Here is a 24,017-nt window from a genome sequence, read left to right as displayed (position 1 = left end):
CTGCGGCTGTCTCTACCTTGGATGGACCCGGCTTCCGAGGATGTTCTTCGCACTACCGAAACTCAACACAAACAGACTACTTCGACTTCTTTCGCATCTTCAGCTCTTTCTAAAACTACCAAGATGTTCTTCATGTTTCACTGTTGCAGTCATTACATTTGGGTTATCTGCTTGCAGGTAGCCCTCAGTCGGCCTGATTATCAAAGTCTTGGGTCCTGCATCGGTTGCTGTCTCATCTTCCATGACTTCAGGTAGTCCGGGGTATAAAGCATGCAGCCAACACCATTACATCTGTCTGTCTTGCCATGCCCAAAGCAGAAGCAGTTTGCAAGTGTCTGTCGGCCAACTCATGAAATTTTCATTTTCGCGTTTCAGATCCCCGTTTGGGATCCTTTTTCTTGCTCTAAACTGATTTTTGTAAAAGTTAACAATTGTATTTTGTGTGGAAAGCGAATACCTCATAAAGCTTTTCATTCGTACTGCATTCCTTGCTTAGGCCAAGACCATGATGTTCCCTCGCTGTCAGTTTTGTGCCTTATTCAATCTTCGAACTATTCGTCGTCTGTTCATTTTGGCATCTAACTATTTTGGTACTCAGTTCAATTATCCAGAAATGGCTTTGGTAAGCCATCTGACTACTGACATTCCGAAAAAACTTAAAGAAAAAGACCGCATAGGTCCAAAGCTGCCAACGACGTTTCCGTTTATCTAGTCGCCAGTTCGCCGGTACTCAGTGAGGCACTTTCGTAGGCCCTGATACCTGCTACTTCAGATTCATAGGCCTCTACTGATACCCATTCTGAGTCCGATATGCTGCGAGATGGTTCTTCCGACTATGGAATCTACGGATGTCTCTAACTTGGATGAGTCTGGAGCCGCTGTGCAGGCACTGGCTTCTTAGGGTGCATTCAGGCCTACTGACTTCCATATAAAACAAACGCCATCTTCTTCAAGGCTTAAAACTCAATCCACACCTAGAAAACCGACGCTCAGACTGCATGGTCAGGCCCCTATGCTAAAAACACAAATGATAAGAATGGCTGAAAACCTTATTACTCTAATCAAGGGAAGCCACCCTTCTTCCTTTAAGAGACCTAGAACTGATTTTCCTTCTGATTCTTCGTATAAGGATTCTGATATTTCTTTTTCTTCTGATGACCAGGATTTGCCCTTATCTACCTATGAGGATTCTGATGCAGAGGTCTCCATTCCCTCTGCTTCCCCTCCAGAAGATTTCTCTTTTCATGAAACTTTGCATTCTCTTAGGGAGCATTTCCGCTGGGAAAGCCAGGATTACTCTGACTCTAAAAGAGGCTTTGGGAATTCTTACTCCTACCTCAACATAGGCCTTTAGCTGTCCCTCCTGTACTGGACATTGTAGATGATGCCTTCATGGAATCTAGCCTGGCCCCAGACACTACCTCTGGCTCCCTGGAAACTTGACTGGTATTACAGAGTACCTGACTCTCACAGGTTCCTCTCTAAGAATCCTACTGCAGATCCAGAGGCCATTTCACAGGGACCCAAAGGCATTAAGGCTGCTACTGCCAAAAATCCTACCCCCTCTGATAGAGATTCCAGGGCCCTGGATAGATGGGGTAAGAAGGTATACACTTCTGCTACTTTGGCCTTTAGGGTCCTAAACTGACAGTTTCATATGTTAAAGTATCAATAGCATATAATTGGATTACTTGAACAGTAAATTATGTTGATTCCTGACTGTGCTGAAAATAAAGAATTACAGGATTTAATGTATTCTGCTGAACAAGTAGGTAAACATGCTTTGTAATGTGGTTTTGATTCCTTAGAGGCATCTTGCAAGGCTGCGGTCACTGGGTCTGTACTTAGAAGGTATGCTTGGCTTAAAGAGCAAACTTTACCTGATCATGTTAAAGCTAAATTACTGGATGCTCCCTTAAACCAAGACTGCCTGTTCGGTAACAAAGCAGTAGTAGTACTTGAAAAGATGGAGGAAAAAGCTAAATCTATGCAAACTGTTAAAGATTTCCTGCAAGTACAGCCTCCCAGATTTAGTAGGCACTGGCCTTCTAAGAATTGGTCCTTTCCTGCCTCTTCCAGGCCTTCTCAGTCCAAACCCAGAATCAGCAGACCACCCAGGCTTCAGTCTCAATGTATTCACAGGCCTAAGCAGTGAGGGGCTGCCTCTTCCAAAGCTGGAAGTGGTAAGGCACCCCCCCATAATAAACCGTCACAATGACTTAACCTTAAACCTTCCAAGCCCTGCTCAATTGACTGTTTCTTTAGGGGGGAAAGATCGCCCTGCATGCAAAAAATTGGGAACTCATTACCCAAGACAAATGGGTTCTAAATATAGTCTCCCAAGGATACAGATTCCACTTCCACTCCTTACCAACCCCAGGCGGTTGGCCAGACCTACCCTCAAATCAATGGCAGAGGCTCAACAGTAGGTTCTCAGTCTTCTAAGTATCAGGACTATTCAACCTGTCCCAGAAGAGGAATGTGGACAAGGGTTTTACCCAAGACTTTTCCTGGTGCCCAGAAAAGACAATACCTGTCTATCCTAAACACCTTTTTGGTAATCCCAAAATACTAACTCTTCATCAGCTGCTTCCCATGCTAGGCAAAAATGGCTGGTTGGCAACATGGGATTTAAAGGAAGCTTACCTGCACATCCCAATAAGGGAATCGTGCAGAGGATACCTACGCTTCAGAGCAGGCTATATGCACGATCAGTTCTCTGCACTGCTCTTTGGCTTATCTACTGCGCCCAGGGTATTCACAAAGTGCCTAGCTCCAGTCATTGCATTCTGCAGGCAAGGAAATATTCAAATATGCCGATACCTAGACGATTGTCTAATTCAGGCAGAAAGCCAGGACACACTGTTAATCATATGGCATTTGTAAAGAAACTGCTAGCCTCACTGGGTACGTCATAAACGAAAATTAATGTCACGTAGTACCCTGCCAACAAATTGTATTCCTGGGGGCAAGCTTGAATACAACTTTCTAGGTGGCCTACCTCACACCAGAGAAACAAGTTTATTTGACAGCCTGTTTCAAACTACTGGCCACAAAGACCCAGCTATCGGCAAGGAAAATACTGCAAGCCCTGGGGTTCATGGGCTCTTGCATTCTACTAATTCCGTATGCAAGACTGCATATGAGGAAACTACAATGGTATCTAAAAAGCCTATGATGTGAACATTCTCAGGACCTGGAATCAATGATTCCCATCATTCCTTGTATAAAGACAGAATTCCTTTGGTGGGCAGAAGCCTGCCACCACAACAAGGGACTGCCATTCACTCTACTCCCTGCCACCCAAACCCTAACAGACCCATCAGACTATGCATGCGGGGCCCACTTGGCAGGGCAGTGCATTCAGGGCAAATGGAACCAGAGTCAAATGCACCTGCATATCAATCAAAAAGAAATGTTAGCTGTACAGAATTCTCTGACAGCCTTCAAAGACCACATTCTTCCAGGACAATTATTGGTAAAGACTGACACCACTGTTATGTGGTACATAAGCAGGGGGGGAACTCACTCATAACCCCTCTGCAGACTAGCCATGGCTTTGTGGAACACAGTCTTGAGCTACCAAGTGCACGTACAAGCTCCATTCCTGCCAGGCAAGCTAAATATACTGGCAGACGACCTAAGCAGAAATCTCATGGACTCGCACGAGTGGAAACTGGAGCCAAAGATGTTCAACATTCTGAGAAACAAATGGGGGGAGCTGTTTGACTCACCTCAGAACTATCAGTTGGACAAATTCTGCACAAGGACTCCCCACAGACAAGTTTGGAAAGTCAATGCCCTGTTCTTTACCTGGGAAAGCCACTCAGTTTATGCCTTTTCCCCGCTGCCTCTCCTCTCGAAAGTTTTACTAAAGATCAAATTGGACAAACTAAGGACAATACTCATTGCACCAGACTGGCCACGCCAACACTGGTACCGCCTATTGCACAGTATGTCACTACTGGAACCATGGCATCTGCCTCGCAAACTCCTTCCCTACTGTCCCAGCAGGAGGGCCAGATTCTGTACCCCCAGCTTCAAGCCCTGAACCTGGCAGCCTGGCTAATTACATGAGTTCTCCTATACCATCCCTCAGCAAACAAGTGCTGGATGTAATCTTGGAGGCAAGGAGGCCTAGTATTAGAAAATCCTATGCTGAAAAGTGGAAAAAATTCTGTTCATGGAGCCAGACTTGGGGGGGGGGGCACAGTAGTGCCCAGTTTACCCCATATTCTTCAATACTCAACAGAGATGCTTCATAAGGGCCTTTCCTTCTCTTCCATTAAAATTCATGCCTCAGCCTTTTCAGCACATTATAATACTGAGCTACCTCTCTTCTCTCACCTCTTACTGAAACAATTCCTCAGAAGGGCCAACAACTTAAGACCACCCAGGCGAGCTACTACTCCTGCATGGGACCTTAACTTTTTGTTGGAAAAGCTCACACTACCCACCTTTGAGCCTTTAGCTTTAGCAGAGTTAAAATTCATATCTTGGAAAACAGCCTTGCTTCTGGCCATCACTTCAGCTAGCAGAGTTTCAGAGCTACAAGCACTCATGGCTGGGGAGCCCTTCATCATTTTTCATGCTGACATGGTCTCCCTCAGGACTAACCCGACTTTCATGCCTAAAGTGGTGTCCAGTGTGGCTCTCAACCAATCAATTCATTTGCCCACTTTTTCCCTAACCCACAAAACAATGGGGAAAAGATTCTTCATTCTCTAGATGTGCAGAGACAGCTCAGATTCTACCTAGATGGGACTAAATCTTTTAGAAAAACTGACCAATTGCTAGTCAACTTTGCAGCAGGAGCAGAGGGCAAGGCCATGTCCAAACAATCTCCAAATGGATAGCACGCTGTATCCATTTCTGCTACAAATACCATGGGAAGCCTCCCCCTAAGGGGGGTCAGGACGCATTCCACCAGGGCAACCTCCACCTCTGCATCTTTTCTCAGAGGGGTCCCTATCAGGGACATCCTGTAGACTGCAACATGGAGTTCTGTTCATACCTTCACCAAGCATTACCACCTGCCTATCTTCAAGTTCAAAGCAGGCTTTGCAACCGACATCTTGCAAAGCATCCTAGCCAGTCCCCAGTTCTCTTGACTGCCTCCACCCTTTTCTTCAGCTTTGGGAATTAACCGAAGTGTGATGACTGCAACAGTGAAACACAAAGAACATAGAACAGTTGTGTACACTTACCATAAATGTAGCTGTTCAAGTGTCTTCCCTGTTACAGTCCTGGTTTCCCACCCTCCATCCCCCTTGTCTCTCTCTCTCTCTCTCTTCCTCACTCCTTAGAGGGATTTTTGGTATTTACTTTCTACTGGTGGTAGTCTTCCACCATAACCTATCTCCCTGTTTGGGGGCTCCTGAAATTTGGGGCAAGAAAAACTGCTGTAATGACGTAGGCTGCCTGATTTTATACCACTGACAACCTGACATCAGTCGTGGAGCGACTGCAACAGACGCAGAAATACTAAGCCTCTGGTATTCGGGTTACTGAGGGCTACCCCTGGCAGGATAACCCAAGTGTGATGACTGCAACAGTGAATACACTTGAACATCTACATTTATGGTAAGTGTACACAACTGTACTTTTCTCTGCCTTGCCTTTTGGTCTTTCTAAAGCCTCAAGAGTTTTCACAAAGTGCTTAGCCCAGTAGTTGCATTCTGCAGAATCCAAGCCATTCAGATATTCCCCTTTCTTTACTGACCTCCTGTTCCAGGCAAACACCCCAGAGAAACTGTAGAGGAACCGGCACTCAACCACTGTCATCCTACAACTAGGATTCACAATCAACTTCAAAAAATCTGTCCTCACCCCATCTCAAGATAGTCTTTTTGGGGTGCAGATTCCAAACAGAATTATAGTGTCCCTTCCACCTCAAAAGGCACATGGAGCTCTGACCGACCTTTTTCAGACATCCTTCCTCTGCACCTTTTGTCAGCAAGGCAGGTGTTCTTTGTGTTTCACTGTTGCAGTCATCACACTTGGGTTATCTGCCTGCAGGTAGCCTTCATATTGGCCTGAATACCAGAGTCTTAGGATTTCTCCGTCGGATGCTGTCGCTTCTTCCATGACATCAGTTCATCAGGGTTATAAAACAGCCAGCTGATGCCATTACATCAGTCTTTCTTGCCGAGGAGGAGCCCAAAGCAGAAGCAGTTCGCAAGTGCCAGTTGGCCGCTACCTGAAATTTCCGTTTTCGAGTGTAATCCTGAAATCTTCTAAAGCCAAGTACCTCATTGGGTATTCTTTTATCTTGCTCTAACCGATGTCAGAAAAAGTTAACAATTGTCTTGCCTGTGGAAAGCAAATACCTCACAGAGATTTTCATTCTTACTGCATCACCTGTTTAAGCCCAGACCATGACGTCCCTCCCTGTTGGTTTTGTGCCTTGTTTAAGGCCCGAACTATTAGTCATCGGGCTATCTTTGTCGCTAAATTCTTTTGCTCTTGTTCTCCGTATTCCGCAATGGCTTTGATAAGCCATCCGGTTATCGATCTTCCAAAAAAACATAAAGATAAAGACAGAGACAGAGCGCATAGGTCCAAAACTTCCGACGCTTCCGTAAAGCTAGTCACCAGTCTGCCGGTACTCAGTGAGGCGCCTTTGCAGCCCCTGATGCCTAATTCTACAGATTCGCAGGCCTCTGCTGAGACCCATTCGGAGTCCGGTATGCCGCGAGATGCTTCTTCGACTTGGAACCTGCGGGTGTCTCTATCTTGGATGGGTCCGGAGCCACTGTGCAGGCACCGGCTTCTGAGGGTGTATTCCGACCTACCGATGGCCGAATTAAACCAACCACTTAGTTTTTAGCTAAAACTACTGAGTTTCTGAGGCCCAGAGTATGCACTATGCCTAGAAAACAGACGACCAAAGCGCATGCTCAAGCTCCCATGCCACAAAAATAAATACTTAGAATGTCTGATGACCTGATTACCCTACTTAGGGGAAGCCAGCCTTCCCCTGCTAAGAGACAAGACCCTTCTGATTATCAGGACATGCCCTTATCAACTTGTGAGGATTCAGATGCAGAGAAATCCATTCCCTCTGCCTCCCCTCCAGAGAATTTTTCTTTTGGTGAAACCTTGCATACTTTAAGAGAGCATTTCCGCTGGAAATGCCAGGACTACCCTCAGTCCAAAAAGAGACTCAGAATTTTTAGTCTCCTCAGCACAGGCCTCTAGCCTGTCCTGGATGTTGTAGATGATGTCTTTATGGAATCCAGTCTTACTCCAGATACTTTACCCCTGGCCCCTAGGATACCTGACAGGTAATAGAGTACCTGATTCCTACAAATTTCTCTTCAGGAATCCTACTGCAGATCCAGAGACCATTTCCTAGGGACCTAATAGTATTAAGGCTACTATGGCTAAAAGTCCTACCCCTTCAGACAGGGATTGCAGAGCTTTAGACAGATAGGGTAAGAATGTATATACCTCTGCAACTCTTGCCATCAGGGCATTGAATTGCCAGTTTCACATGTTGAAGTGCCAGCAACATATTATGGAAATAATAAAACAAAAAATGGTGATACTTCCAGATTGTGCAGGTAGTGGTGCTGCAGTAGCGTTGTCACCTTACAGCAAGACGTTGTCTCGTTCGATTCTAAGCTAGAACGTCTTCTGTGTGGAGGCATGCGTGAATGGGCGTGCCTTCGTTGAAGGTTGTGTGTCAGGGCTGGTAACTCGGCACGTAAAAATTCACTACCAAACATTAGCGGACCGGAATTCCGCTGTGGTGACCCCTAACCGGAATAAGCCGAAAGACAACAACAACCGGAGCTAATGCATTCTGCAAACCAAATTAGTAAGCATACTTTGTAGTGTGGCTTTGATGCTCTAGAAGCATCTTCAGGGCTGCAGTCACTGGGTCTGTACTGAGAAGGCATGCTTGGCTGAAGGAACAAACCTTGCCAGATCATGTCAAATCCAAATTACTAGACGCTTCTTTAGATGAGGACTGTTTATTTGGCACCAAAGCAGAAGAAGTTCTTAAAAAGATGGAAGAAAAAGCTAAATCTATACAAACTTTTAAAGAATTCTTACAATTGCAACCACCTAGATTCAGTAGACATTGGCCTTCTAAAAACTGGTCCTTTCCAGCCCCTTCCAGGTCTTCTCAGACCAAGCCCAGGGGAAACAGGCCACCCAGACTACAGTCTCTGAGTTTGCAGAGATCTAAACAGTGGGGTGCCCCCACCTCAAAAACAGGGACTGGTAAGCCGCTCCCTTATGAAAAAGTTCACATTGACTTTTCAATTGTCCTTCCCAGCCCTGCCCAATTACTTGTGCCCCTATGAGGAAAACTTGCCCTTCATGCATAAAAATGGATGTCTATTACTCAGGACAGATGGGTCCTAAACATTGTATCCCAGGGGTACAGATTCTTCTTCCATACACTGCCAACCCCAAGCGGGTTTCCAGACCTTCCTCCAAACCAGTGGGCAGAGGCTCAAAAGCAAGTACTTTCCTGCTCGGTATCAGAGCTATTCAACCTGTTCCAGTAGAACAAAGAGGACAGGGTTTCTACTCCAGACTTTTCCTGGTGCCCAGAAAAGAGGGCTGTTGGCACCCTATCCTGGATCTATCAACTCTCAACACCTTTTTGGTGGTCCCTAAATTCAAGATGCTTACCCTGCAACAGCTTCTCCCTGTGCTAGCCAAGGATGCCTAGTTATTTACTCTAGACTTAAAATAAGCTCATCTGCACATCCCCATAAGGGAGTCATGCAGAAAATATCTACGCTTCAGGACAGGCTCTATGCACTATCAGTTCTCTGCACTTCCCTTTGGCTTATCTAATGTGCCCAGAGTGTTCACAAAGTGCCTGGCTCCAGCCATTGCATACTGCAGGCAGAGAAATATCCAAATGTTCCCATACTTGGATGACTGCCTGATTCAGGCGGACAGTCAGGAATTGCTACTTCAACACCTGACATTTGTAAAAAAACCTTCTCACTTCATTGGGGTACACCATCGAAAAGAAATCACAACTGGTGCCCAGTCAAGATTGTATTCCTGGGAGCAGGTTTGGACACCTTCCCAGATGGCATTTCTCACTTCAGAAACGCAGGTCTATCTGACAAACTACTTCAAACAATGTCCACCAGAACCCAGCTATCTGCACGAAAAATACTGCAAGCCCCAGGGTTCATGGCCTCATGTATTTACTGCATATGAGGAAACTTCAATGGTACTTAAAAATTCTTTGGTGTCAGCATTCTCAATACCTGGAAACAGTCATTCCAATCATACCTTGTCTAAGGGTAGTCTTCATTTGGTGGGCAGAAGCATGCAACCACAACATGGGACTGCTTTTCACTCAACCCCTCGCCGCCCAAACCCTGACAACAGATGCATCAGATTATGCATGGGGGGCTCACATGGCAGGCAAATGCATTCAGGGCCACTAGAGCCCAGCCCAGATTCTCCTGCACATCAATCAAAAAGAGATGCTAACTGTACAGAATGCTCTGACAACCTTCAAATACCTAATCCTTCTAGGACAACTTCTTATAAAAACAGGCAACACCACAGTTATGTGGTACATAAGCAAGCAGGGCATAACCCATTCTTACCCACTCTGCAGGTTAGCCATGGCCCTGTGGAACACAGCCTTGAGCAACCAAGTGCATCTACAAATTCAATTCCTGCCAGGCAAACAAAATTCACTGGCAGACTACTTTAGCAGAAATCTCCTAGATCCACACGTGTGGAAATTGGACTCCAACACCTTCAACCTTCTGATACAGAGGTGGGGGACACCGGAGGTGGTCCTATTTGCCTCCCCCGAGAACCACCAGTTGAGCAAATTCTGCAACAGGAACCCTCACAGCAGTGCCTGGAAGGTGGATGTCCTATCCATTCAGTGGGGCAACCTCTAAATTTATGCCTTTTCCCCCTCTGCCCCTCCTCTCAAAAGTACAACTGAAGATAAAACAGGACTTGCCAAGGGCAATTCTTACTGCCTCAGACTGGCCACGCCAGCACTGGTACCCACTTTCTTGTGCAGTCTGACAACAGTGCCACCCTGGCACCTTCACCAGACTCCTACCCTGCTGTCCCAGCAGGAGGGACAGATTTTGCATTCACAATTGCAATCCCTAAACCTTGCAGCCTGATTTATCCTTTGAATAACACCACCAGCAACCCTCAGCAAACAAGGTGCTGGACGTCATTCTTGAAGCCAGAAAGCCTAGTACTAGGAAATCCTGTGCTGAAAAGTGGAAAAGATATTGTTCTTGGAGTCCGTCTCAAGGGAAGGGCACGGCAGTGCCCTCCTTACCTCTAATGCTGGATTACCTAGCAGAGCTACTCCACAGAGGTCTAGCCTTCTCCTCCATTAAGATTCATGCCTCTGCCATCTCAGCTCATTATAATACTGAGCCACCACTATTTTCTCACCCTCTCATCAAACAGTTCCCGAGAGGGGCTAACAACTTAAGGTCCCCTAGGAGAGCTCCCACCTTTGCCTGAGACCTTAACTTTGTACTGTAAAAGCTCACGCTTCCCCCTTTTGAACCTGCAGAATCAGCAGAGTTAAAATTCTTCTCTTGGAAAACAGCCTTGCTTTTAGCCATAACTTCAGCAAGAAGAGTGTCTGAGTTACAGGCACTAATGGCTGTGGAACCCTTCATTATTTTCCATGCTGACAGGGTTTCCCTCAGGACTAAACCATCCTTTATGCCTACGGTGGTGTCCAGTGTGGCTCTAAACCAATCCATCCTTTTGCCAACCTTCTTCCCTAACCCTCAGAATAAGGGGGAAAGGATCCTGCACTCCTTGGAAGTGCACAGACAGCTCAGGTTCTACCTTGACAGGACTAAACCTTTCAGAAAATCTGACCAGCTGCTAGTCAGATTTGCTACAGGGGTAAGAAGGTAAGGCCATGTCAAAGCAAACTATTTCCTAATGGATAGCACACACAGCAGACTACAAGCACCATGGAAAACTTACCCCACAAGGGATCAGACCACATTCCACTATGGCTACTTCCACCTCCACAGCATTTCTCAGGGGAGTCCCTACCAAGGACATTCTGGAAGCTGCAACCTCCCTTCACCAATCATTACCACTTACCAAACTTTTCTAAATCCAGAGCTGGATTTGCTACAGCAGTCTTGCAAGGCCTACTAGCCAGCCCTAACACTTTTTGACTGCCTTCACCTTTCCTCAGCTTTGGGAATCAACCCAAGTGTGATGATTCCAACAATGAAACAGAAGAAAATAGTACAGTTGTGTACACTTACCATAAATGTAGATGTTCGAGTGTATTCACTGTTTCAGTCCTAGTTTCCCTCCCTCCAGCTCCCTGACTTTCTTTGTCTTTCTACCTCTCATCTCTATGGCCATTTCTAATGACATTGGTATTTACTTTTTACTGGTGGTGGTCCCCACCATATACTAGCCTCCTATTTGGGAGCTCCTGCCATTTGAGGCAAGAAAAACTGATGTAATGGCATCAGCTGCCTGTTTTATACTCCTGCCGTCATGGAAGAAGTGACCACATCTGACGCAGAAATCCTAAGACTCTGGTATTCGTTCCGACTGAGGGCTACCTGCAGGCAGATAGCCCAAGTGTGATGACTGCAACAATGAATACATGCGAACATCTACTTTTATGGTAAATGTACACAACTGTACTTTTCTCAGGATCCAGGAGTGATGGCTTCCACCATATCTGTGTTGCCTCTGACAAAGCTTCATATGATGGTTTCAGTGGTTCCTGAAGTCATTGTGAATACAACATGCCCTCCCTCTGGAATTTCAAATCCCGCTCTTGCCTTGCTTAGAAGGAGCTTCTGTGGTGGTTCCAACAAATGTCCCTCAATCCAGAACTTCCCATCCACCCCCCTGGCACCAACTCAAGACATGTTGCACATTTGCTTCAGATGCAGGTTGGGGGGTGGGCTGCATTGGGCCACCGCATTGCACAAGGGCAGTGGTCTCCCTCTCAGGAAAAAGGACCATATAAATGTAAAAGAGATGAGGCATTGATTTTAGCTCTTCAATCCCTTCTCAAACTAGGCCTGTTGAGGAGATACACAGACGACACAACTGTTCTCTGGTATGTGAACAAGGTGGGGGACGAAATGCTACTACCTGTGCAGATTAGCTTTACAGGTCTGGGAGCTACCCCTCAGACTTGAGATTTCTCTGCAAGTGATTTACATCCCCTCCAATCAGAACTCTGTGGCAGATACCTTGAGCAAATCCACAACACATGCCCAAGAGTGGATGCTTCACAGGGTTGAGAGTCCACCAGTGGGGTATTCCTCAAAAAAGACGCGTTTGCCTGCCCTCTGAACAGACAACTTCCAAGATTGTGTGCCAGTTAGCCTCACCCCCTGGCATAAAAGTGGATGCCATATCAGTATCCTGGTAGGGGAAGTTTCTGTATGCATTCCCTCCCCTTCTTATTCCGAAAGTCCTGCTGAAGATTCAGCAGGACAAACCAAATGTCTTACTGGTGACTCCCTATGGGGAAGACAGCATTGGGTTCCCCCTTCTCCTACATCTAGCCAAGGGCAGTCATCACAAGTTACTTCACAGAGTGGACGTGCTCACACAACACAAGGGATCCATCATCCACCCACACTTGACAACTCTACAGCTGACTTTGTGGGTGGTAGAGCCCAGATACATTTTAGACACCTATTCTAAGAGGATGTGCTCCAAGTCCTGCCAGAGGCCAGGAAATCTTACCTGTCCAAATGGAAAAGATTTTCAATGTGGTGTCTTTCTCGTAACCTGGGTCCACTAACAGTGGATCTTCCTCAGGTTCTTTCATACCTGCGTGAGTTGCTCAATTCTGGACTAGCGTATTCATTTGTAAAAGCACATTTGTCAGCCATTTCTGCATGGCTGCCCCCCCCTTTAGCATCTAGATTTGAGACCAAACAGTTCTTTAAAGGCATCCTCCACATTAAACCTTCCAGGAGGCCTGTGCCACCTGAGGCCTAAACTTTGTGCTAGAGAAGCTGACCCTCACACCCTTTGAGCCAGCTTTCTCTAGTTCCTTAAAGTACCTGGAAAGCTGTTATGCTACTAGCCCTAATTTCTGACAGAAGGGTTTCTGAGCTCCAAGCCCTGATGGTTTCTCCCACCTTTTGATATACCTCAAAGACAGGGTCTCCCTTCGCACCAACCCAACCTTTATGTCCAAAGTGGTTAATGAGTTGTCCATAAACCAGGCTATCCACTTACTAATCTTTTTTCCTTCTCCCCATAACTCAAGTGAGAAGAGTTTGCACACACTTGATATGCAGACAACTTCAGATCTTACCTTCACAAAACTAATCTATTAGGCGATCAGACCAGCTGTTTGTCTTATTCCATCCTAGGGCTCTGTGACTACCTGTGTCCAAACAAACCATTTCTAACTGGATTTCCAGAACCATTACTTTCTCATGTGCCTACCATGGGAACCCCCCCCCTTTCTGCTTGGTCAAGGTGCACTGCACTAGAGCAGTTGCTTCCTCTGGTGCCTTTCTCAAAAGGTTAGACATCAATTCTGTCCTAGAGGTGGCTTCCTGGACCCATGTCCACACCTTTATAAAACATTGCAAACTGGATTATATCTCCAGATCTTGGTCTGAGTTTGCCAGATCCATCCTTTATGGCTTTCTGGAAAATTAATCTGCTAGCTCCACCTCTCACCTTGCATGAGCTTTGGTACTCTCCTTCATGTAATGAATACAGCAGTAGATGAATAGAAGGACATAGTATAGTTGTATAAGGACTTACCATAATTGATGATGTCCTCCTTTTCTCTTTGTTGCAGTATTCTGCCCCCCCCCCCCTTCCCCACTTACAATTCTTGGATGTCTTGACTCTCTATTCCTTGGACTGTTTTTCCTCCTGGGGCTTCATTTCTTGGGATGGTGAGCACATAAATCACCTTTATGGCCTGCGTCCGATACCTGCATATGTGGGATGTACCTCAGACCTTACAGTAGTAAAAGACTTTGGTGTACTGGCCGACGACGGATCGTCTGGGCAGGCAGCTCCCTCATGTAAAGAATGCTACAACAGAGAAGAGAAGGACATCTATCATTGTGGTAAATTCTTACACAACTTTACTTTACTTTTTGCAGTCCTTCCTTCGGGCACAGACTTACAGAATCCCTGAAAGACTGCCTGGGTGTCTTATAGGTTCATAGGTTCATACTAGGCTATCTGCCCTCAGGCATTTATAAGCCTAGCCAGAGTGCGTTTGTCTTTCACCACCCAATTTAAATTAATTTTGCTATGCCCTTTTTTGAGGTTAGTATACTGTGCCTCTGTCTAACAGTGACACAGAAGTGATACCCGGGGTAAACCTACGATCTCCCATCCACTCAAGATTCCTGTTGAAGAGAGTCAGTGAGGGACTCTGCCTAACCTGGACTGGGATTTTATTCCAGAGTGAAGGGAGCCTCTGGGTTATGAATCTGTCCCTCCAGCATGTCCTATTTATTTCAGTGCTGAGGTTCAAGTCTCTCAAGTGCGTGGCTCGATGGGATGTGAATTTTCTGAGGTGCAGCATGTCCATTAATTCTAGGTTGGACATGGCTTTATACATCAGGCACAGATCGCCTCTGAGCAGGCAGTATGCCACTGAGTAGAGCTGGAGTTTCTCTAACCGGGCAGCATATGGCATCTGTTTGAGCCCTTTGATCCTCTTGGTGAGGTACTTTTGGGGTCTTTCCAGTTGCTGCAGGTGTCTGGTAAGATACATCCCAAAAGGGGCATTGTACTCAATTATGGGCCTGATGAGGGATGAATAAAGAGGCACGATGACCTCCCCTGATCTAGATGTGAATCCCGTCATGATTAGGTGGGCTATATAAAATGATTTTCTAACCACTTTGGCCAAGTGGTTGTCAAATGAGAGATAGCTATCAACTTGGGTCCCCAGGTCCCTAATTACTTCTGTACTTAATGGATTACCACCTATGTGGTAATTTGTGGGCACTTTGTTTTTGCCAAAGGGGATGACTATACACTTTTTGGCGTTTAGCTTGAGGCCATGGCTCTGGCACCAGATGTCCTTCAAGAATGCAACTGCAGTCATAACATATGGGTTGTCCTGCCTCAGGCAGCCCTCGGTCGGCCGGATTCCAAAGTCTGGGTCCGACGTCGGCTGATGTCTCATTTCTCTCCGTCAGGGCGGCTGGAATATATAAGCATCAGCCAACGCCATCTTCTTCAGTCTTTCTTGCTGCGCGGTGTCCGAAGCAGAAGCAGTTCGCAAGTGCCGGTCGGTCAGCTCCTGTATTCTTCGAAACCGAAGTCATCAAAAAAGCTAAGTACCCCGTTGGGGAACTTTTCTTGCCTCAGCCGATGTCAGAAATTACTGAAAAAGTAAATAATTGTTTGTCTTTTGGTAAACAAATACCTCATAAGGATTTCCACTCTTACTGCCTCCCTTGCCTTGGTCCAGACCATGATGTCTCTGCCTGTGTCGCCTGTGCTCGCTTCAATAAGCGCACTCTCAGGCGCCGGGCGGAGTTTGCAGAAGACTTCGGCGACAAATTTCATTATACAATGCCGTCGGAACAACCGACAACGCAGACTCCTAAGAAACGAAAAGACCGGGACCGACATCCTCGGCCCGCGTCTTCCACCGACACCACGACAAAACTAACTGCGAGTGCCCCGGTTCCCTCTGAGTCTGTTATTCCACCGCTCCGAACCGAAGACACCGCTTTACCGATACCTCCGATACCGGAGGCCACTCCGCCAGTTATTGATTTTCCTCCGGATACCGAAACCGAGGAAATGCCCGAGACCATTGCTGTTGATAAGGTCACTCCTGCACGTGGAGCAGCTAGGCCTCCCATGTCCATGTCTATCAAGGCCTACACACGTGCTAAGGCAGCCAGCAAGTCCAAGCATCTTACTGCTAAAACCTTACCTCAGCCTACTCCTGAAACACAAATCATGTCTATGGCAGCAGATTTAATTTCCCTGATCAGAGGTTCCCAGGCCCATCCTGAAAGAGGATCCCAGCCTCCTCCTGACAAAAGGCCCAGGGTAGAACCCTCTGACCCTCTTCCTTCAGATGAAGATTCTGAGGACTCTGTTCACTCCGAAAGCCAGGAAGAGCCCTTCCAAGACCTATGAGGATTCAGATGCAGAGGACTCCATTCCCTCAGCCTCCCCTCCTGAGGATATTTCTTTTGGGGAAGTTCTGCATTCCATGAGGGAGCATTTCAAGTGGCAAGGCCAGGAATATTCTGATTCCAGAAAGCGCCTTCGAACCTTCCTTAAAAAGTCCCAGCACAGACCCTTAGCTATACCTCCTGTGCTTCATGTTTTGGATGATTTGTATTCTGACTCCAGTGTCACCCCTGATACTCTTCCTCCTGCCCCTGCCAAGCCTGACAGATACTATAGGGTTCCAGAAACCCATTCTCATTTCTTTAAGGCCCATGCTGTTGATTTAGAAACAATTTCCCAGGGGCCTAAAGGGGTTTCAGCTACCACCTCCAAAAATCCTTTGCCTTCTAACAGGGAAGCAAGGTCCTTAGAGAGATGGGGGAAGAAGGTTTACACCTCCACTACTGTATCTATGAGAGCTCTCAATTGTCTCTTTCACGTTTCAATATCAGGATTTCCTGTTAGATGATTTACAGAAAACTTTGGCCTCTCCTGATCCTTTAGATAGGAAGTCTTTGCAGGAGGCTGTACACAACTCTCAGCAAGTTAGCAATCACTTCCTTCAGTGTGGATATGATGCATTGGAAGCTTCATGTAGGGCAGCTATGACAGGGGCGTTCATTCGCAGACATGCATGGTTAAAAGAACAACCTCTACCAGATCATGTTAAGGCAAAACTTCTTGATGCACCCTTGGAAAAGAACAAGCTTTTTGGTGCTAATGCTAAAGATGTATTAAAGACCATTGAGGAAAAAGCCAAGTCAGTTCAGACAGTCAAAGATTTCCTCCAGGTTCAGCCACCCAGATTCAGCAGGAATTGGCCTTCAAAAAACTGGTCCTTTCCTAACACTGACAGATTTCAAAGGGGCAAAAGCAGGCGTGGCCGAGGAAGAGGACAATACAGAGGTTCCTACAGGGGACGACAATGGCAAGCAGCAAATCAAAGAAGTGACACAGGGGCTTCTCCTGCCCCACAGGGACAATCCCAATGACTTTCCTCTACTTCCGCTAACCAAAGAGCAAACAGAAGCTCCCTTGGGCGGAAAACTATCTTAGTTTTCAGACAATTGGCACAGATTGACAAAGGACAAATGGATTTTGGACATTATAGACCAAGGCTACAGGTTCCACTTTCATACCTTACCAATGGAACAAGGCATGCCAAACCCTACCGCAAAACCAGAGGGCAGAGGCTTTCAAGCAAATTTCTCTGCTTGCTCAGATCAATGCAATAGAAAAAGTTCCACAACAAGAACAAGGCCAGGGGTTTTACTCAAGACTGTTCCTTGTTCCAAGAAAAGAAACACAATGGAGACCAATACTGGATTTGTCCGCATTAAACACCTTTCTCATAGTACCAAAGTTCAAAATGCTGACCTTACAGCAACTCCTTCCCATGCTGGGCAAGGGGTCTTGGCTGATTACTCTGGACCTCAAGGAGGCATACCTGCATGTCCCTATCAGACACAGCTGCAGAAGATACCTCAGATTTCTTGCAGGGCCAGAGCATCATCAATTCTCAGCATTGCCATTTGGCTTATCTACTGCGCCCAGAGTGTTTACAAAATGCCTGGCTTTAGTAATTGCTCATTGCAGGCTCCAGGGGATCCAAATTTACCCGTACCTGGACGACTGCCTCATACAAGCGGACGACAAACTGATTTTGACAAAAAACTTGGATTATGTCATTCAATTGCTACAAGCTCTGGGATACACAGTCAACTTCCAAAAGTCAAGACTGCAGCCATCCCAGCAAATTACTTTCTTAGGAGCCAATCTAGACACAACCTCTCAAATAGCTTACCTGACAGTAGACAAGCAAAAGAAGTGAACTCATTATTTCAGAGGTTTAGCAAAGCTCACCCAGATGACTGCAAGGAGATTCCTACAGGCCCTGGGTTACATGGCATCATGCATTCTCCTGGTTCCATTAGCAAGACTACACATGAGAAAGCTTCAATGGTACCTAAAAAGTTTATGGTCTCAGCACAGCAACAACCTAGAGACAACCATACCGCTTATTCCATGCCTACAAAAGGAATTCCTATGGTGGGCCTCGGTAAACCAGGCAAACACAGGTATGTCATTCAAAAAACCACAAATAACACAAACAATGACCACAGACGCCTCAGACCTTGGATGGGGAGCACATATGGGAGGGCAAGATGTATTCAAGGACAATGGTCTCCAAAGGAAACACATCTGCATATCAGCCAAAAAGAAATGCTGGCAGTCATGCATGGCATAGAGGCCTTTCGACAACAACTTCAGCAAGGCCACCTGCTAATATGGACAGACAACACCACTGTCATGTGGTACATAAACAAGCAGGGGGGCACCCATTCTTACCCCCTTTGCAGACTGACAATGAATCTTTGGGAAAAATCACTGAGCTTAAACATACAGTTGCAATCCCAGTTTGTTCCAGGCAAAGACAATGTGCTGGCGGACAGCCTAAGCAGGAATTTCCTAGACCCCCACGAGTGGAGGTTGCATCCAGAAATCTTCATAAGGCTCACCTCGACATGGGACAGGCCAGAAGTAGACCTATTTGCCTCCCACCTCAATCATCAGCTACAAATGTTCTGTTCAAGGACATATCATCCACAAGCATGGAAAACAGATGCTCTCTCATTCAACTGGAACTTCCTAAAGATTTTTGCATTCCCACCTCTGCCACTGATGACCACAGTACTACTAAAGATCAAAGCAGAGAAGCCAAAAGGGATCCTAATAGCTCCAGACTGGCCAAGACAACACTGGTATCCACTACTACGGAGCATATGCCACAACAAAAAATGGGACCTTCCCCAATGGTCCCACCTTTTGACTCAAAACAACTTCAAGACAGTACATCCCAACATTCAGATGCTCCAGCTAACAGCTTGGGAGATTCCATGAATAACCTCAATCTATCTCTCTCCAAGGAAGTTCAGCGGATATTAACAGAAGCCCGCAGACCATCCACCAGAAAGGTTTATTCAGCAAAATGGAAGAGATTCAGCATTTGGAATATCAGCAAGGGTCATGATGCATCATTATTGAACATCCCACTCATCCTGGAATACTTGGCAGATATGCTACAGAATGGACTCTCATATTCTTCTATAAAAATACATGCTTCAGCTATTTCAGCTAGATACAACACTGATCCACCTGTGTTCTCACATCCTTTGTTAAGGCAATTTCTTAGAGGAATCAAGAATATCAAGCCACCAAGAAAGGCCCCAGTACCAGCTTGGGACCTCAACTTTGTCCTAGAAAAACTGACTCTGCCCCCTTTTGAGCCAGCAGCTTCTGTGGACTTACAATTCCTCTCATGGAAGACAGCTTTCCTGTTGGCAATTACCTCAGCAAGAAGGGTTTGAATTACAGGCCCTAATGGCAATACCACCGTTCATTACCTTTCATAGAGACAGGGTCTCCTTACGAACCAACCCTAGCTTTCTGCCAAAAGTGGTATCTAGGGTTTCTTTGAATCAAGCAATTCACCTGCCTACTTTCTTTCCCAATCCTGAGAACAAAGGGGAAAGACTGTTGCATACCTTGGACATTCACAGACAACTTCGCTACTACCTGGACAGAACCAAGACCAATAGGAAGTCTGATCAGCTTTTTGTAGCTTACGCCCCTGGAGTACAAGGAAAAGCAATTTCCAAACAGACCATCTCAAAATGGATTGGACATTGCATCAGATTATGTTATTCCTTCCATGGAAAGAGTGTACCAGCCAATATCAGACCACACTCTACCAGAGCTACAGCCACCTCTACAGTATTCTTAAGAGGGGTGCCTACAAAAGACATTCTAGAAGCTGCTACATGGAGCTCCGTGCATACATTCTCCAAACACTACAACCTTCCTTTATATTCCAGATCCAGAGCAGGCTTTGCTTCGGCAGTCCTGCAGGGATTGATAGCTACACCATCCTTTTCCTAGTGCTTTCCACCTCCCCCAGCTAAGCTATGGTATTCAACCCATATGTTATGACTGCAGTTGCATTCTTGAAGGACATAGTACAGTTTTGTACCTACCATAAATGTAGATGTCCGATAGATATGCAACTGCAGTCGGGTTTTCCCTCCCTCCTTCCCCTCTATTCCTTGGGTCCACTCCTCTCCCTGTTATCCTAGCTGGGGATATCTGTTATGGTGTATCTGTTTTGTTGCTTATTTATTTGTCTGGAAACCTGTTTTGTCTTCCAAATTGATTACAGCCTTCCTTGGCGGGCACATGGCATCTGGGCCAAGAAACACTGAAGAAGATGGCGTCGGCTGATGCTTATGTACTCCTGCCGCTCTGACGCCGGAGAGAAATGTGACATCAGCCGACGTCGGACCCAGACTTTGGAATCCGGCCGACCGAGGGCTGCCTGAGGCAGGACAACCCATATGTTATGACTGCAGTTGCATATCTATCGGACTTCTACATTTATGGTAGGTACAAAACTGTACTTTATCTTTAGCTGGGAATATCCGTTATGGTGTATCTGTTTATTGCTTATTTGTTGTCTGGAAACCTATTTTTGTCTTCCAATTTGATTACAGCCTTCCTTGGAGGGCACCTGGCATCTGGGGCAAGAAACACTGAAGAAGATGGCGTCGGCTGATGCTTATATACTCGGCGGCTCTGACGCCGGAGAGAAATGCGACATCAGCGGCGCCGGACCCAGACTTTGGAATCCGGCCGACCGAGGGCTGCCTGAGGCAGGACAACCCATATGTTATGACTGCAGTTGCATATCTATCGGACATCTACATTTATGGTAGGTACAAAACTGTACTTTGTCTGTTTCTGTGAGGCCCTTTTGGAGGATGCTTGTGTCGACTGGAGAGTCAATTATGGCGCCCAGTTTGCAGTCATCTGTGAACTTGGTTAGCCACAGTCCTTCCGTGTTGGCCTGTACCTCCGAGAAATATATACCGAACAAGAGAGGTCCCAGGACTGAGCCTTGTGGGATGCCACTTGTAACTGGTTTGGAGTCTGACATGGCTCCAGCAATTCTAACCATGTGGGTTCTGTCCTTGAGCCATTTTCCATCTAGTGACATAGGGGTTTATATTTAAGCTGGTGAGCTTATCTATAATGCCCGAGTGGGGTATTGTATCGAAGGCTTTTGTGAGGTCCAGGTAGGCTGTGTGGACCACCTTCCCCTCGTCAATGGCTTTGGTGACTGTTTCAAAGAAATCAACCAGGTTTAAGAGGCAGGATCTGCCCTTAAAGCCAAACTGGGTGGGATCCAGTGTCTGTAGGTCCCCAATATCTTTATTTATGAGGTCCATGATGATCCTTTCCATAGCTTTGCAGACCAAGCTAGTCAGGCTTATGGGGCGATAGTTTACAGGATCTGTTGAGGCACCACCTTTGTGGAGAGGGACCACTGTTGCTGTACGCCACTCTTTGGGTACATATCCTGTAGTAAGGCTGAGATTGAACAGTAGTTTTATGTTTGGGTTTAGCTGCTCTTGGAGTTCATGTATGACGCAGCCCGGAACACCGTCTGGTCCCATTGATGCTGTGTTTTTTTTGCTTTGGAGAGGGCAGCTCTTACCTGAGCATCTGAGATGTCAGGGGGGCAGCACTCTGCTGGGATAGATATTTGCCCTTTTGGTGGGGGTTGCCCTGAACCTGTCAGCTAGCATGTTGGCAATGTCTGTGGGTTTGGTGTATTTTTTGTCATTTTGGACTAATTCTGAGCATATCTGGGAATTCCCACCCAGGTTACTAACATAACTAAAGAAAGCCTTGTGATTATCCTTAGTGTCCTGTGCAATTTTTCTCTCGAAGCTGACCTTAGACGATTTTATGAGTGCCCGTAGTTTTTTGCTAATACTGATCAGAGATGCCTTCCCTTTTTGGGATTTTGCTCTATCATGTAGTAGCTTCCTCCTTTTATTGTATAGTTTGTTTATGGCTGAGGTCCACCAGACAGGACGTCTGCCTTTGGAGGATTGGGTCTTGGTTTTATTTGCGATTGCATGATCCATGCATTCCTGAAGGTGTTCATAGAATGCGTTTATAAAGGATTCTGCGGTCTGGGCCGTATTTTCCACAGGCCCGGGGGCTTTGAAGGATTTCACCTCGGTTTTGAGGAGTGTGAAATTTGCTTTAGAGAAGTTTTTCACTGTGGTTTTCTGGGCAGGGGTTTGGGTCGGGATGTGAATATCCAGTGAGATTAGTTTATGGTCTGATCTTACCAGTGAGGGATACACTTCTCGTCTGGAGCATAAAGTCCCCATGTTGGTGATGATCAGGTCCAGTATGTTTTCCCCTCTTGTGGGAGTGGTAACAAGTTGTTCCATAGCATTTGAGTTTATAAATTCTAGGAACCTTTGGTTTAGGGTGTTGGAGCTAGAGTAATGCTCCCAGTCTATGTTTGGGTAGTTGAAGTCGCCCAATATAATGGTGCTTGGAGAGACCTTCATATTTTCCAGTATTTTCAGGAAGGCCGAGTGGGGTTCCTGGGTTTGGGAGGGTGGTCTGTAGCAGGCTATAAACTGGAAGGCAGTTTTACCCACTGTTAGTTGCACATGGATAGTCTCTGATGCTTCGTGCTGTGCCACCAACCTGGAGGTGTGGGTATCTTTGACGAATATTGATACTCCCCCTCCTTTTGTGGTTCGGTCCAAGTTTTGGGGCCGAAAAGCATGGTATGAGGACCTGGTAGTGCTGGGGTGCTCTCGGGAGCCTTGAACCAGGTTTCTGTTACTGCACAGATATCAATGTTCTCCATGCTAAGGAGAGTTTTGAGTGCGTGCATCTTGAGGTTTAGACTTCTGGCGTTGAGTAGCATTACTCAGTTTCTTATCCCTTGTGATACCTATGGAGGTGAGTTTGTCTTTTGAGCCTTGCCTAAAAAAGGCACTATGGGGGTAGCAAGAGCCTTTGACAATATCCGAAAGCCCAGGGGTGACAGGTGCAAGCCGTCCCTAGCGAAGCATCGTGGCTTGTCGAGCATGTCATCCCAGGCTGACAGGCATTGGATCCCCTTTGAATGACACCAATACTTAAGCCAGTTGTTGAAATTGATCATCTTGTCTTCATATTGTGGCATCATTCTTGGTGAGGGTAAGATGCTACTCAAGGTCAGGGTCATACCGGCCTGGGCTACATGCTCAGAGAGCTCCTCTGTCTCTTTTCATGTAGTCCAGGGAGGTACGTCTCAGGTCATTCACGCCAGCGTGGACAATGAGTCATATTTGTACTTGCCTTTGTAGAGCGAGTTGGGGTTTGAATTTCACTGTACCCACAAAAATGTTCGGCTTTATACTTTATAATGTGGACATGCTGACATTCATGCAAAGAGCCAACCCAATTTGTGGAAAGTGAAGGGTATAAAGCTCTGGAAGTCAAACCCAGACATCCAGGACCTTGCTTGCATCTAGTTTCCAAGGGCTACTAGTACAACAGTGATCCTAATTGAGCATCTGGTTTAATGGTAATGCTATGCTCCTTCTATAGTTGAGCTTCAGTGGATTTATACTTAAATGTACTTATTTTTTAAAATGAGACATTGTATGAGGTTGGCTGTGATTGAGATGATGAATGGTGAGCCCAGCCTGAAGTAGTCTGGGAACAATGGGTTAGGCATTTGCTTGTTAGCTGGTTTAGGAATAGGAGCTCAGAACGAGGGCAGTGTTTTGCACTGATGTCTAGCCTTTTATAGTTCTGTTAAGTAGATTTGTGATGGTTAGGTAGTGAGTTGTATTTCTTCAGTTGTTGGTATAAAGGTTATCTTGGTTATTATGTGCTGTTCATTGTAATGTGCTCTCAAGATTACATTGCTTAAAAGCAATTGCTCCAGTCTGAGGGTATTTCTTAATGGGATCAGTACCCCGGTTGCAAAACTGTGTTAATAT

The 24,017-nt window shown here is 46.1% G+C and overlaps 1 protein-coding gene across 1 annotated transcript in view; it reads left to right on the top strand.

The window, feature by feature from the left end:
• LRP6 (LDL receptor related protein 6) overlaps window positions 1-24,017 on the top strand; it is a 2,645,333-nt gene that overhangs the window by 711,871 nt on the left and 1,909,445 nt on the right. The window lies entirely within an intron of this gene.

Source organism: Protopterus annectens, chromosome 11.part0, assembly GCF_019279795.1.
Source record: "Protopterus annectens isolate FY-2018-M chromosome 11.part0, PAN1.0, whole genome shotgun sequence".
Lineage (NCBI taxonomy): Eukaryota > Metazoa > Chordata > Ceratodontiformes > Protopteridae > Protopterus > Protopterus annectens.
This window is presented reverse-complemented; position numbering and strand designations above follow the sequence as displayed.